General features: G+C 39.3%; 1 protein-coding gene across 1 annotated transcript in view; it reads right to left on the bottom strand.

Moving 5' to 3' along the window:
- LOC134326291 (zinc finger protein 420-like) overlaps positions 1-17,454 on the bottom strand; it is a gene marked incomplete at its 3' end in the record, with an annotated part of 192,081 nt that overhangs the window by 158,766 nt on the left and 15,861 nt on the right. The gene's annotated exons all lie outside the window — the stretch shown is intronic.

Here is a 17,454-nt window from a genome sequence, read left to right as displayed (position 1 = left end):
AGAAAATGGAAGACATACAAGACCATTGATAATCTCCCTTGGGGTCAAGATCTCATCCCGTGGGGTCAAAATGATCATGAGAACGGTGAGCAAAAATCCCAGAACTACACGGAGGGACCTGATGAATGACCTGCAGAGAGCTGGGACCAAAGTAACAAAGGCTACCATCAGTATACAAAATACGCCGAGAGGGACTCAAATCCTGCAGTGCCAGGCGTGTCCCCCTGCTTAAGCCAGTACATGTCCATGCCCATCTGAAGTTTGCCAGAGAGCATATGGATGATCCAGAAGAGGATTGGGAGAATATTATGTGGTCAGATGAAACCAAAATGGAACTTTTTGGTAAAAACTCAACTCATCGTGTTTGGAGGAAGAAGAAAACCCCAAGAACACCATACCTACTGTGAAGCATGGGGGTGGAAACATCATGCTTTGGGACTGTTTTTCTGCAAAGGGGACAGGGCGACTGATCCGTGTTAAGGGAAGAATGAACGGGGCCATGTATCGTGAGATTTTAAGCCGAAACCTCCTTCCATCAGTGAGAGCATTGAAGATGGAACGTGGCTGGGTCTTCCAGCATGACAATGATCCCAAACTCACCGCTCGGGCAACGAAGGAGTGGCTCCGTAAAAAGCATTTCAAGGTCCTGGAGTGGCCTAGTCTCCAGACCTCAACCCCATAGAAAATTTGTGGAGGGAGTTGAAAGTCCGTGTTGCCCAGCGACAGCCCCGAAACATCACTGCTCTAGAGGAGATCTGCATGGAGGAATGGGCCAAAATACCAGCTACAGTGTGTGCAAACCTGGTGAAGACTTACAGGAAACGTTTGACCTCTGTCATTGCCAACAAAGGTTATGTTACAAAGTATTGAGTTGAACTTTTGTTATTGACCAAATACTTATTTTCCACCATAATTTACAAATAAATTCTTTAAAAATCCCACAATGTGATTTCCTGGATTCTTTTTTCTCATTTTGTCTCTCATAGTTGAAATGTACCTATGATGAAAATTACAGACCGCTCTCATCTTTCTAAGTAGGAGAACCTGCACAATCAGTGGCTGACTAAATACTTTTTGGCCCCACTGTATCACATCTTCACAAGTGTAATCATCTTAAATCTAGTCCATATATGTCATATCATTTTATGATTGTTTTAACTAGTTTTAAGTAATTTTAGCTAATGAAAGTGTCTGGTTCCTATGAAAGATAGTCGTGCTTGATTCAAGCATTATTTCTTGGATAATGCAATTTTGTTCAAAGGAATAAAACTTTCTCTAGAAAAAATTACCTAATACAAGTACAACATGTCTAATAAGAAGTTAATCTAATACAACTAATGTCAAAAGTTTAGAATTTAAGAAGATTTCACAACAACAGGATTAATTTGATACAAACTGTAGAACTTTGTCTTAATTTAACTCAAAATAAACAAATGCTGGCTGGATCAGGGACACAAAACAGGTTGGCTAGTAAAGACAAAGGGCTTTCTTTATCCAAAAACAGCACCTCCAGTCCTTTTCTTCCCTTCCTTTATAAAGCCTTTGACTTGGACCTGATACGACATTTGTTGATAACGGCTTTCTTCAGTCTGGCTTTCTCAACTGGTTCCCATCCATGCAGTTTACCACAGATAATTGTATACGCTGCAGTAGAAATAAAATGAACGTATGTACAGTGATTGGCTTTATAAATGAATTCTAAGAGTCTACAACAAATCTATCCACAGCACTGCTATACTGGTTATACTGACCACAATGTAATGATCACTACCCACACTGTATACATGTAAGGTTGCTTCAGTATGAAATGAGAAAGCTAAAAGATACTTACTTAGTATTTCATTCACTTTGGATTTATCCAGCCTCTTCTTCCCCTCTGGAACTTTGCCATGCTCTCCAAATGTAACAGAGTTGATGCACTCCTCACATCCTCAAGTCCTTTTTTGCCTCCTGTTGAATTGCTGCCAGTCTGGTCCACTGTTTGGGTATAACTCATGTTGGTCAGGTCTAGTCTTTGGGATTGGAAGTCCACTCTCGAGTCCTTTGTGTTCCTCAACTCAGTCTAAGACATCCCAGACTGCCTGCAACTGCTCAATATCTAGAAAAAAGCAAACATAGATAGATAATTGTGATTATATTTTATTCTCAATCTGTCTTCTAGCAAACAACTAAATAGGAAATACGTGAAACACATACAGTTCAGAAAATGAGATTTTAAATGTTAAAAACACTGACAGTAATATACAATAAATATATAAAAAAGGAAAACAAACTTTCTTTCCTTACATTAAAAGTGTTCTGTTAGAAATGATATTAGCAGGTTCATTTAAAAGCACCATGTTTTTCTTTTAAAAACAATCAGGTACAATAATATTATAATCTTTCTCAATAAAATCAATAAAGTGTTTGTTGCAGGTTAGAGTTTCACATAAATATAATCTCAACTAATTACAATTAAATCGTGTTTTAGTAAATTTTGGGATGTGCTTTTTCACATATCTTTGACTCCTAAGTCTGGGAACAATCTGCTCCAGTATGTGTTAGCTTTAGGTTGAACCTTCACTTTTCCTAGTAAACGTTTGTAGAAAGGTTTAGTTTGCATTGTTCAAATTCTATTGTTTTCATTTTTATTTCTATTTTTATTTCAGGTTCAACATTTTGTTCTTCTGTTTTATTTTCCTTCATTTCTTCTTTTTCTTTAATTAAGTCAGTGCATGCCTGTGTGGGTAAAATGTCTTTTAGCTGTTTGATTCCGTCTACTTTATATTCTAATCTTATGGCTGGGTTCAGAAATAGGGGTTGGTTCAGGATCTGGTTCCTTTCTTTAAAAGTAAAAATAGTAAAATCCATAAAATCTTTCCATGCTCTAAAAATCTCTTTATACAATTCTGGTATGTTTTTTTTACGATGTCTTTCTTTAATTTAATGTGTAAAGTGTTAATTTTTACAATTCTCCAAAAGTGCCACAAGAGGGCGACATCACTAAGTTTTTTAACATGGTCACAGGATCTCATCACCTTTCTTCAAACATGCTTCCAATCTGAATACTAAGCTGTTCTTCTTACAATATGAATTTAACACTAATGATTGATTTGGGTGTTTGGTTTACTCTGTGTCTTTTTTAATACCATTTTACTGAGCAAAACTCAAGAGAGTTTAACAAAACGTGGTGCTTTTAAAGACGTGAATTTTCCTGATCACCACAAATCTTTCCTTTCGATTTATTATTCTTCTATAAGAAGCAGCTTGTTTACAGCATCTCTCACTTACGGCCACACCACCCTGAGAACACCCGATCTCAGAAGCTCGGGCCTGGTTAGTACTTGGATTGGAGACCTCCTGGGAATACCAGGTGCTGGAAGCTTTTATCCACACACACCCACCTTCACTCCAAACCTCCTGTTACACACTGACCCAGCGGCTTTTTCTTCATCAAAGCTAATGTCCAAGGCAGTTAAAGTTATCATTATTTATTTATTGTAATATTTAAATGCATGTAACATTTCCTGCAGTATGAGTGGGATGGGTAAGTGTAGCATCTCTCCTATAAAACTATTTCTTTAAATGAAAAGACATGTGAAACAGTTGCAGGATGAGACATAAAAAGTAGATGTGTGTGTATTATTTATAACTAAACTGAATGATAATTGTTTACCTTCAAATAATTGTGCAGCATGTGTTCCTGATTTACATTCAGTGTTAACCAGTAAAGAAGGACCCACCGTGACCCTGACAGGTGCTAAAAATAAAAGCCCTTACGCTGTGGTTCCACCTCTCTCTCTCTCTCTCTCACTCTTTCTCTCTCCTTTAGTTCAGCAGAAGTGAAACTGATCTGATCCTGTTCTGTTCTCTCTCTCTCTCTCTCCCTCTCTCTCTCTCTCTCTCTCTCTCTGCGCATGCGCATGCACGGATTTTTCGTGCTGGTGTGTGGAGTTTTTCTGGCTTTGCTAACTTTCTTACCTTTATCTACTTTATTAACTTTCTTTTCTTTTATTAGTGTTAGCATATTAGTAGTGTAAGAAAAATAATCAATTGCTTTAGCTGGTGGAGGTTTTTGTGCCAGGCTGGCCAACATGGCCAACGAGGCCGGCGTGGAGACGCTGTCTCTACGCCATGGCGTCAGGTGTGTACCGGAGAGTGGAGTGACGGTAGAAGACGTGCTGTTAGCGGTCGGAGAGCAGGTAGGATGTGAGAATATTTATTCAGCTTCTCGCATGAATAAAGCGATGGTGGTGTTCTTAGAGAAGGAGACTTGTGTGAATCAACTGATTGAGTCGGGAATCTGGATACGGGGAATGATGGTGCAGGTCAGCCCGCTGAGTGCACCTGCTACCTGGGTTGTGGTTTCAAACGTTCCTCCGTTTATTAAAAATGAAGTAATAATGAGAGAACTGTCGCGATATGGTAAATTTGCCAGCAATATGAAGATGATTCCGTTGGGGTGCAAAAATGCGGCTGTCAAACATGTTCTGTCATTTCGTAGACAAGTTTTCATGTTTTTAAACAGCCGGGAACCGTATTTAAACGTGAACCTCAGACGTAAACATGGTGACGGGTCTTATGTAGTGTTTGCCAGCACTGAACGTCCCAGATGTTTTGAGTGTGGCGATATTGGACACAAACAGTTTGGCTGCCCACATGTAGCAGCACAGCAACAGGATTTAGAAACTGATAAAGGGACCTCATCTGAGGGCCAACAGGTAGACAGAAGTGGTGGGGAAGTGGCTCAGGCTTCAGGAGCTGATAGCAGGCTTGGTTCTGCAAGTACTGATGTTGCGGAAGGGGGTGAAGTTGGGCTCCAAATAGAGGAACAGACTCAGGTGGATCCTCATTGTGTCAATAACACTATCAAAAATAATGAAAAGGATAAAAAGATAAACAATAATGCTTCTGTTTGTGATCCTGTTAAAAACGGTAATAGCAGCCACCAAAAAGCTAAACGTAAAACCGATAAGAAAGGGAGAGAAGATAAAGACCCTGTTTTGGAACAGAATTTAAGCATAGATAGCACTGCACATGAGGAAGGGTGTTGCGAACCAGTAGAAGTTGAGTTTGATTCGTAAGAAGAGAGTGTGTTGTCGGATTGCTCGGGGATGTCCGAGATACCAGCTAGTTTGCCTAGTCTGCCAGAATTGTCAGCTCAGGCCGGGTTGGGGGAGTCGGGCGAAATGTATTCACTCTCGGAGATAAACACTTTTCTGAAGGTTACAAAAGGGAAAAGAAATGTGTGTTTAAGCAATTTTTTCCCAGACTCACATAAGTTTATTCGGTCAGTGCAGCATGTGGCCAAAAATGAGACTATTAAGATGCTTTCACCAAAAAGAAGGTTCAGTTTAAAAAAGTGGACAACGGCAGTGCGTAAAAGTCTGCAATAACTCTTAAGATGGATAGGTCTTGTCTATTTTTGTTATATACTATAAACGTTTCTGTTTCTGGCTTTTTCTTTTTCCTCACTATGCATTCTTTACACATAGGGTGTCTAAACATAAATGGTGTTAGAGATGTTTATAAACGTGGAATGCTTGATCAGCACATGCAGTATAAAAAGCTGGATGTGTTGTTTTTGCAGGAAACTCATAGTGATGAAAGTGATGAAATACAGTGGAAAATGTGGTGGAAAGGTCCCATGTATTTAACACATGGGACAAGCAGAAGTGCAGGTCTAGCTATTTTAATCTCTCCTGGATTATCTTTTAGCTTAATATCAAAAAAGGAAGTTTGTAAAGGACGCATGTTAATAATTAATGCGAAAATTCATGAGCAAGAATATATGTTTATGAACGTTTATGCACCAAACATAGGTAGGGAGAGGGGAGTTCTATTCACTACACTGAGAAAAGAACTAGGTCAGTGTAATCAGGATGCTATCCTTGTACTGGGAGGTGACTGGAATTGCACTCTAGATTTTATAATGGATAGGAATGGAGAGGAGCCTCATATGATGTCAGTTAGTGCATTAAAGGACATTTAAAGATTTTAACCTGACTGATTGTTGGAGAATAAAACATCCTACTCTTAAGCAGTTCACATGGATAAAAACAGTTGGGGGGAAAACAAGTGCTGCTCATCTGGACCGTTTTTACATGTCAAATTCACACTGTAATAGGATTGTTAGTGATTCCGTTTAGCCAATCAGTTTTTCGGATCATAGTGCTGTTATTATAAATTTAGCTGTCATGTCTAATCATAAACAAACAGCTTACTGGAAATTTAATGTAAAGCTGTTACAAGATGATAATTTTTGCTCTAGCTTTTGTACTTTTTGGAATAAGTGGTCTGAAAGGAAGGCTGATTTTAACTCACTTAGACAATGGTGGGATGTTGGAAAAGCCCAGATTAAGCTGTTTTGTCAGCAATATACATCGTATACCACAGCAGAAAACAAAAGAGTACTTGCAGCCCTTGAACGTAATATAGCTCAGATGCAACAACAAATTGTGGGCCAAACCCGAGAGGGTTTACAGGCTGAGCTAGAGGAATTGCGACATGATGTGAGTGCCTTTCTCCTTGATAGAGCAAAAGGTGCTCTTGTTAGGGCAAGGTTTAAGACTTTAAAGGAGATGGATGCTCCAAGCTCATTCTTTTTTAATCTTGAAAAGAAGTATAGTGAGAGTAAGCAAATACATGCATTATACATGTCAGATGGCCATTTATCCTCTGAAATAGGTGAAATGAGAGAAAGGGCTGTTGAATTTTATTCTGACTTATACAAAGCAGAGCAATGTGATGATGCTTGTGTTGACACATTATTGGCAGATATACCCATACTGGATGAGGAAGATAAGGATTCATTGGAGCTTCCCCTTACCTTAGAAGAGCTTGAAAATGCTGCTTTTAAAATGGAATCAGGTCGTGCCCCTGGCATTGACGGCCTGCTGGTGGACTTTTATAAGACTTTTTGGAAACAGATTGGCCAAGACTTATTTAATGTGTTTTTAGAATGTATACAAATAGGTGAGCTCCCGCTCAGTTGCAGGAGAGCAGTACTGACTTTGTTGCCCAAAAAAGGGGACCTATGTGATCTCAAAAACCGGCGTCCTGTGGCACTATTGTGGTCAGATTACAAAATCTTTTCAAAGGCTCTGGCAAATAGAATGAAGAGCATTTTGCACACCATCATACATCGAGACCAAGCGTACTGTATTCCTGGTCGTTCAATAACTGATCATTTGTTTTTAATAAGAGACATTATAGAACTGTCAAAAAGGCTTCCTATAGATCTTGGCCTGATTTCCTTAGACCAGGAAAAAGCCTTTGATCGTGTTGATCATGGCTATCTTTTTAACACGCTATTGAATTTTGGCTTTGGAGAGAACTTTCTTCGGTGTGTTAAGCTGCTGTACACTGGTGCCTATTGTCTCGTGAAGGTGGGAGGGGGACTAGCTGGGCCTATTGAGTTGGGGAGAGGAATTAGACAAGGATGTGCAATGTCAGGTCAGCTTTACTCCCTTGCCATTGAGCCTTTTTTGCGGTTAGTGAGAAAAAAGGTGAATGGAGTAAGTTTACAAGGGTCAGCCCGTATTTCGGTGTCGGCCTATGCGGATGATGTATCTGTTTTTGTGTGCGGCCAAGAAGATGTACAACAAATAGAGGATTGTTTATGCACATATAGTAGTGCATCGTCTGCCAAAGTGAACTGGAGTAAGAGTGGAGCCTTGCTCTGTGGACCTTGGGAGAGCACAGAGCCTCCACAGTTACCTGGAGGATTGCAGTGGAGCAGGGCTGGACTTAAAATGTTGGGTATTTACCTGGGTTCGGCAGAGGTAGTAAAGAAAAACTGGGAAGGTGCCCTGACTTTTACAAAAAATAGATTAGCACGATGGAAGTGGATATTATCACAGGTGTCGTACAGGGGTAGGGTGCTGATAATCAATAACTTAGTAGCATCCACTCTGTTGAATAGACTTTCCGTGTTAAACGCACCACCTGGCCTGCTGGCAGAGATTCAGAGAAGGTTGGTAGACTTTTTCTGGTCTGGTCAGCATTGGCTGAAGGCAGCAGTTCTGTACTTGCCAACTCACGAGGGAGGTCAAGGTCTTATTGACCTGGAGAGCAGAGTAGTGGCTTTCAGGCTTAAGGCTGCGCAGCGGCTGATTTACCATTCGGATCTGTGCTGGAGAGACACTGCTCATATACTGCTAAGGAAAGCTGGCGGTATGGGACTTGATCGACATCTTTTCCTTCTTAACATGGATGGATTGGACCTTTCAGGTCTGGAGGAATTCTATATGTCAATGATGAAAGCTTGGAAGCTATTACGGTGTACACGTGAGCCAGAAACAGAACCGACATCATGGGTATGGGAAGAACCAATTTTTTACAATCAGCTGATTCCCCTCGTTTCCGTGCGCTCACCTACGCTGATAAAAACGTTCCTGAAGGCCGGCATTTGTAAGTTAGGACACTTACAAGTACCAGATGGTATAGGATGGAAATCCTCTCAGCTCCTGTGTCAGCAAACTGGAATTACATCAGAGAGACTGATAGGACAGCTCCTGCGTGAGGTGCAGCAAACTTTGCCGCAACAGGTAAAAGAGACTCTAGTTTTGCCACGTGATAATGCGGATCCAGTTTTTCCTTCACTAAGACTGATTGTTGATGATGGAGGCTGGCAGGAAGGAAGAGGTACCCTGCTGACTTTCCCCTCTCTACAAATGGGTTTATTTGAAGAAGCTAAAGGAAAAGCTTTGTATACACTGAGTGTAAAGGTAAGGCACTTTGGGGTGTTGTCACAGGTAAAGGAACATCAGTGGCATGAACTACTTGGAGACCAGAGTACAACCGAGTACAGGTGGCGAATACTGTATAAACTGCCAATCCCCAAGAGAACAGGAGATCTGCAGTGGCGACTTATACACGGAGCTATCGCGACTAACCTGCACACTGCTCACTTTGTTAAAGGAGGTGCAGTAGGTTGCCCTTTCTGTACTCAGACTGAGACTGTACAGCATCTTTTTGTAGACTGTTCACATTTGAATGTGTTGTTTGGTGTTTTGCACAGACTCTGTTTGAGTTTTGGAGTAGAATTCAATTTTGGACTATATATACTGGGACCTAGGTACAATTATAACCAAAGATTTAAATGTTGTTTAATGAACTTTATGTTTGGCCAAGCCAAATTAGCTACATGGCTGACAAGAAGAAATAAAATAAGAGGACACGGCCTTACCGACCCAGATGAAATGCTAAAAAGTTTAATTCGTGCACGATTAAAAATCGAGTATGCATATTATAAACTAATGAATAATGTAATAAGGTTTGAAGAATGTTGGTGTGTTGATGAAGTACTGTGTTCTGTGTATGAGGAGGAACTGGTGGTTTATATATGAAAATTAAGTATCTATGCATATATTTATGTTGGTAAGAACTGAACAAAGGGGGAGTGTAGGGTTTTTTTATTTTTCGGTAGAGTTTTGTTGTATTTGATGTATTGATAAATAAAATAATGTAAAATCTCAAATCAATCTCTCTCTCTCTCTCTCTCTCTCTCTCCTTTAGTTCAGCAGAAGTGAAACTGATCTGATCCTGTTCTGTTCGAGTGTGGATCTGTTCCGTGTCTGTAGTTTTGTTGATAATTGAAGTTGATGAACGCAGGTGAGTTTATACATTTCCACACTTCTGTACATTGCTGTGTATTGTTACTTTATGTAGTTCAGATTGTTGATTTGATTTAAACACACTTGTTTTGAACATGAAACTCACGAACTAAACAGGAAGTCTGAGCTGCTGTAAATGACTTGCTGTGTTTACTGGAGTTTCTGTTTACATGTAGAAAAATGGCTGAATCAAAACATTCAGTAACTCAGGACGAGTTCAGCTGTTCAGTCAGTAAAAACACAATTCAGACTGGAGCTGTGAAGAACCCGAGGAAGAGAAAATCCCAAGATCCACTTCCTACTGGACCTGAAGATGTGGAATGTGATTACTGTACAGAGAGAAAATCCAAAGCTGTTAAATCCTGTCTGGTGTGTTTGGCCTCTTTCTGTGAAACTCACCTTCAGCCTCACTATAAATCTAATACTTTTAAAACCCCTTGGTGGTCCTTAGCCCGTTGACGGGCTAGGAATTTATATTATTGTGTTTCTCTGTATACTGTTACACCATCAAATTATCATCGCTGGTAAACAAGGTACCTTTTGATAGCTTAAAATCTCTAGTTTTTAGCAACGTAAACATTGAGCTTATTTTGTTTATAAGTTCTTTTAAAAACACAAAAGAATTGTAGGTCTGATAAATTCTGCCAGAAGTACAGCGTTTATATTTTGTAATATTATACAGCGGTACTTACATTAAAACCGACAACATTTATACCAAACAAGCCAGTACAATCTCACCATCACATTTCTGCTGTTTGTTTTACTTCAAATACATCAGCATCAAAAATATCCCAGAAAAGTTTCATATCTGATAAAGCTCTGCCATCAATGCATAGCGTGCAATGCATCAAAGCACTCGGTAAACAACACCACCGCGACAAAGTTATATCAAACAAAAGCATGAGAGCTAAACCAGCGCATACCTGGATATGTTATCTTCAATCTGAGTCCAAATTTATATTCATTAGTCCTTCCATTCGAGATAAAATCCACTTTTTTGTAAATGTTTACAAACACCGGTGGCCATCTTGGATTGTGGCAAGCGTATTTTATAACTTAAAGTCAATAACATGCGAATATCAGCTCGTATTGTAATGAAAAAGCACTCAAAGTATGCAAAAACCCGCCCTCTAACTGATACTGCTCAGTGTTTGGCTGTTATGTTACGTAATACCGTTACAGCCAATGTAGAGACAGTATTTATCAGGCCACAAAATACATGATTTTCTTTGGAGAAATGCAAAAATATTAGCATATTTTGCTTTTGATTGGAGAACCAGCTTATATCCCACGCATCATTTTGCATTTAGCCTGTCGGATTGGTCTAAACAGCTGTACTTCACCAGCCATCACCATGGATACAGATTGCGCACGATTGAATCTGAACAACTGAGTCAGTAAAAAGAGTCATTCTTCCCTCTTATGGCTGGTAATGCTGTGTGATTGAATTCAAACGACTCAGGTTGTGAACAGTTCACACTGGCTGCGCCTCAGTTTACAATGTTTCTATTTATAGCTCTGCTGTGTGCGCGCGCCTGTGGGGGAAGGGTTTTTTCTGGCTGAATAAACAGAGTGTGAGAGTTTTACACCACAAAACACAGAGACATGCTATAAATAATGACTTTATAATGTATAAATAATGCATTTTACACATTTTATCTGCAGTATAATCTGTTTATTCTGAGTTGGAAAGCTTTGGAGAGATTTGGAGAGCAGCGGGGTGTGATGCCACTCCAGGTGCAATAACTCCAGATCAGAATGAGTTAGAGGTCTAAAATCTGGGCTGGTGACAGAAAACATATTTGCTTACAACTCTATAGTGTTGTGTAGGTGGTCTGCAGACCTGCAGTCCTACTTATAGTCACTGAAACTTTGGATTTTAAAAAAAAATGTAAAAAGCGGGGGGGGGGGGCTTTGTCATCATTTGATCATTGTAACATAACATCATGGCATTTGGCTGTGTTTCTCTGATACTTTAAAGGGTTTTCTATAACACTGAAGTATAATTTTTGTGTTATCTTATAAACTTTCTGAATGAGAAGCCTTAGAACCTAGGTATGTCTTTCAGGCGAAAAAAGCACAAAAATAGGCTGGACTGCCAAGGGGTAAAGAAGCACAAGCTGGTTGAAGACTCCAGACGACTCCAGGATCAGATCTGCTCTCAGCATAATAAACTGCTGGAGGTTTACTGTCGTACTGATCAGCAGTGTATCTGCACTTTGTGTATGCTAGACAATCATAAAGGACATGATACAATATCAGCTGCAGAAGAAAAAACTGAGAAACAGGTAAAAATATTATACAGCTCTCTTTATCAAGTAACAACTCATTAGCATATACACTGACGTTGTTTATGTGGTGCTCGTACACAGTACAAGAAAATCCTGAATTATTTGACTTTGTTATTGTTTTACTCCAGAGAAAATTCCAGGAGCAAATCCAGAACAGAGAGAAGGAACTTTGTGAGCTGATAAGCGCTGTGGAGTCTCACAAGGTAAGTTTTATAAACTAGAGACTCTCAGGATCAGTCCGACTCTCCTTCATGAAACCAATCTTCATTAAAAATGAGATATTATCTCAGGTAACTTTGTAAGTGATGAAGCATTTTTGTTCATGAATTTTAAAAAAATCTTCAAATTATTTCTGCTTAGTTGGCCATAGATGCTGTACAACAATTCTGAGGTTGTGCTAATAATTATAAGGGTGATTAGATCAGATCAGGACTTTGACTGAGCCTCCCAAGAAGATTATTGATTGTTGCTTTGGATCAGGATGCTTAAACATAAATGACTGTATAAGATTTTTGCTAAAGACTTGAGAAGATCACTACATTGAATTTTACAGTACTGGCAAGGCTGCTGTTTCCTGATACTCAAAAGAATTTCTGTAACAGTATGCTACCACCAGCACATTTTACAGTATATATGGTGTTTTTAGGTTTTATTAGATTTAATCCACACATATAGTTTTTAGTTAAGGACATTCAGGAGCAGGTGTGTTGTATCGAAAATCTGATATGCTGACAAATGCAGGAAAAACTAAAGTGATGATGAACACTGAAGAAGTGCTGGAGTTTAAGGTGGAAGGTAGAAGACTGGAACTCACAATGTAATGTATGTGTGTGTTTGTGGTATTCATGTGTGTTTGTGTAGTATTTGAGTAGTATTTATGTGTATGTGTAGTGTATGTGTGTAATTGTGTAGTGTTTGTGTGTATGTGTAGTGTTTGTGTAATGTATGTGTGATTGTGTTACTGTGCACTGTCTGTGTGTATGTGTATGGTTTGTATGGGTTTGTGTAGTGTTTGAGTAGTATTTGTGTGTATGTGTAGTGTCTGTGTGTGTGTTTGAGTAGTATTTGTGTGTTGGTATGTATGACTTATGGGGACAATATTCCTGAATACATACCAGCATTACGGGGACTCTGGGTTTATAAGGACACTTTTGGTGTCCCTGTAAATCCTGCATGTTTAATGCTGTTTTTTTTAAGCCTATAATGATTTTCACTTTATAAAAGTAGACTGGATCTGTAGGTAGTTCAGAGACACAACTACTACAGTAGTTAGATATTATAAATAATAAACGGTTCGATGGCTACTGGTTTATTTAAGAACGGTCCCGGTAAACCTCAGACCGGTTTTGTGTAAGCGCTTGTGTATCGACAAAATCGCGAGTTAGAGCGTCAGCTGGATACACACTCCCGCCAAAATATACACACAGCCGCGCGCCCGGAGGAGCCTGAACACATACAGCGGCGCTCCAGAGGAGTTTCTCAGGAGGTGAATCTCCTCATATTCCTTCACCTGGTATGTATTTTATTTTGAATATATCCTCTAAAAACACCTATTTGTAAAAATAATACACATTAATTAGTTTGAAATGTGGTGATTTGCGTTTCTTAAAAGTACATGAAGCAGAACGCTGATTAACAGAACAGAAACACAGGCGGACACTGTGCCATTTCAGATCTCTTCCCTACACACTCGCTCCATATGCCCCTTTAGTGCACTTAACATTCTTAAAGGGCCAGACACTATATGTGTAATTCACATTACATGGCAGGTGAGACGTTAGAAAACAACTTTCTTTCTTAGAATAGCCCCTTTTTAAGGAAAAATACATACATATTACATACATTATATATATAATTTTATATATTATCTTATTACTGTGTGGAGTTTGCATGTTCTCCCCGTGTCCGCTTGGATTTCCTCCCACAGTCCAAAGACATGCAAATGAGGGGAATTAGAGACAATATACATATATACATATATATATATATATACAGTGTATCACAAAAGTGAGTACACCCCTCACATTTCTGCAGATATTTAAGTATATCTTTTCATGGGACAACACTGACAAAATGACACTTTGACACAATGAAAAGTAGTCTGTGTGCAGCTTATATAACAGTGTAAATTTATTCTTCCCTCAAAATAACTCAATATACAGCCATTAATGTCTAAACCACCGGCAACAAAAGTGAGTACACCCCTAAGAGATTACACCCCTAAATGTCCAAATTGAGCACTGCTTGTCATTTTCCCTCCAAAATGTCATGTGATTTGTTAGTGTTACTAGGTCTCAGGTGTGCATAGGGAGCAGGTGTGTTCAATTTAGTAGTACAGCTCTCACACTCTCTCATACTGGTCACTGAAAGTTCCAATATGGCACCTCATGGCAAAGAACTCTCTGAGGATCTTAAAAGACGAATTGTTGCGCTACATGAAGATGGCCAAGGCTACAAGAAGATTGCCAACACCCTGAAACTGAGCTGCAGCACAGTGGCCAAGATCATCCAGCGTTTTAAAAGAGCAGGGTCCACTCAGAACAGACCTCGCGTTGGTCGTCCAAAGAAGCTGAGTGCACGTGCTCAGCGTCACATCCAACTGCTGTCTTTGAAAGATACGCGCAGGAGTGCTGTCAGCATTGCTGCAGAGATTGAAAAGGTGGGGGGTCAGCCTGTCAGTGCTCAGACCATACGCCGCACACTACATCAAATTGGTCTGCATGGCTGTCACCCCAGAAGGAAGCCTCTTCTGAAGTCTCTACACAAGAAAGCCCCCAAACAGTTTGCTGAAGACATGTCAACAAAGGACATGGATTACTGGAACCATGTCCTATGGTCTGATGAGACCAAGATTAATTTGTTTGGTTCAGATGGTCTCAAGCATGTGTGGCGGCAATCAGGTGAGGAGTACAAAGATAAGTGTGTCATGCCTACAGTCAAGCATGGTGGTGGGAATGCCATGGTCTGGGGCTGCATGAGTGCAGCAGGTGTTGGGGAGTTACATTTCATTGAGGGACACATGAACTCCAATATGTACTGTGAAATACTGAAGCAGAGCATGATCCCCTCCCTCCGGAAACTGGGTCGCAGGGCAGTGTTCCAGCCTGATAATGACCCCAAACACACCTCTAAGACGACCACTGCTTTATTGAAGAGGCTGAGGGTAAAGGTGATGGACTGGCCAAGCATGTCTCCAGACCTAAACCCAATAGAACATCTTTGGGGCATCCTCAAGCGGAAGGTGGAGAAGCGCAAAGTCTCGAATATCCGCCAGCTCCGTGATGTCGTCATGGAGGAGTGGAAAAGCATTCCAGTGGCAACCTGTGAAGCTCTGGTAAACTCCATGCCCAGGAGAGTTAAGGCAGTTCTGGGAAATAATGGTGGCCACACAAAATATTGACACTTCAGGAACTTTCACTAAGGGGTGTACTCACTTTTGTTGCCGGTGGTTTAGACATTAATGGCTGTATATTGAGTTATTTTGAGGGAAGAATAAATTTACACTGTTATATAAGCTGCACACAGACTACTTTTCATTGTGTCAAAGTGTCATTTTGTCAGTGTTGTCCCATGAAAAGATATACTTAAATATCTGCAGAAATGTGAGGGGTGTACTCACTTTTGTGATACACTGTATATATATATATATATATATATATATATAGTGAACTGTACTATATATAACTTTTGAACTGATGAATCTTGTGTAATGAGTAACTACTGTTTCTGTCATGAATGTAACCCAAGTGTAAAACATGACATTAAAATCCTATTAAACAAGTAGTAAATAACAGTACAAAACCTTTCTCTTTAAATTATATTTGGCCAGTTGATTTCAAAAGGGTTCTTAAAAGGATTTAGGAATTAAGATAAAGATGGTTAGCTTTTTATGCAAAAGTCAAGTAACTAACAACAGAATGAGGTAAGAGTAGTATTGTCAGAATATCTGCTTGAGGAAATGTCACCTAATTTTAATTTTATTTATTTTTTGCTGACCTCTTTCAGGTCGTAGCATATTTGCAAAAGTAAATATCGAGAAAGGAAGTTTTATTTTACAGTACAAAGGACGGCTAATCACAGGAAAAGATGCTAGCTCTTTTGGGGAACAAGATTTCAAACACAATAGAGAAATTGTTTGGTGAGCACTCAGATGTTTGTATACCTGACTTGAGACTGCTTTATAAGAACACAGTTTGGTTTGTGAGGACTTGGTACAAAAGTCAGCACAGTTTCCTGAAGCACAGAAACAGTGATCATTACAGTACTTGTAACACTTTGAGGAGTGATTTAGATGTCATTTCATATTTGTATTCATTATGTTTAAATTGTGCTCTGTACGATCTATGTACAGTCAGTAGGCTAAGTAGTTTGTGTATGAGTAGACGTGACACATGGCTGGTTTGTGAGGACATGATTGGGTTTGTAAGGACTGAACACGGCTTTGTTTATAGTGTATTTGTAGATCAAGTTAGTGACCATTAACGTTTTGCATGGTTTCATTAAGGATTACTTTCTACTGGTTTGTAAGAGCAGGGATTGGTTTATAAGGGGTTAATGGGGAACCTGAAGAGGTATAATGACATTTTGTCAGTATTTAAGAACTGGGTATAAATCAGTTGTGGTGTGCTCTACAAATAGACAAACATCCATTTCAAGAACATAGAGGATTTGATTTTAAATTCCATATTTCACTCAGACAGAGCAAATACATAATTATATGCCTTGGTTTATCAATAAATACTGACTGTAGGTTTAAATAATGCATGTTAGGGTTAATGTAAATTTAACTCTTTTACGTATTCAACAAATATGTTTTGTTGTTTATCTCTGTAGATGCCATTAGAAAAGCTTGTAACATTGTTCTCTGAAAAGCTCTTTAATCCGCATTTACATGTAACTCTTAGTGCAACAGAGACATCTAGCAGCTCACCTAATGAGCTAAAAGTTATTTAACTTAATAATAATTGTGTTGTGTAGTTGTCTGAATCAGCCAAGTAGTTTGTGTATGAGTGAATGTGACTGATGGCTGGTTTGTGAGGACATGATTGGGTTTGTAAGAGCTGGATGTGGGATTGAGTGTATTTGTAGATAGTCGGTGATCGTTACTTGGTTTTATTTAGGATTACTTCTAATTGATATTTCTGCAACAGTCATGTTGGTGTACTCTACAACAATTGTGTTATCTCCTTTTTCTCACTAGATAAACGATGACCTTGTGTTTGCTTCAAGTAACGTAACAATTCAAGACCATCTTGAATCAGACATCCTGGTAAATAAATATTTCACTAATTGCAGTCTATTCATAATTAGATCAGCTCAACATTGTGTGTGGTCCTATTCTGTACTTGACTTGGGCAGTTATGAGGGATATGTGTTTGTATACCTGACTTAAGACTGCTTTATAAGTAGTTTGTGTATAAGTACACATGACAAATGGCTGGTTTGTGAGAACATGACATGAGTCACGTCCACTCATACACAACTACTTGGCTGATTCAGACAACTACAGAAAATAGTTATGTTGTGGTAACCCTTATAAACCAATCCCTGCTCTTATAGACCAGTAG

The sequence above is a fragment of the Trichomycterus rosablanca genome, chromosome 14, assembly GCF_030014385.1.
Source record: "Trichomycterus rosablanca isolate fTriRos1 chromosome 14, fTriRos1.hap1, whole genome shotgun sequence".
NCBI classification, from domain to species: Eukaryota; Metazoa; Chordata; class Actinopteri; order Siluriformes; family Trichomycteridae; genus Trichomycterus; species Trichomycterus rosablanca.
This window is presented reverse-complemented; position numbering and strand designations above follow the sequence as displayed.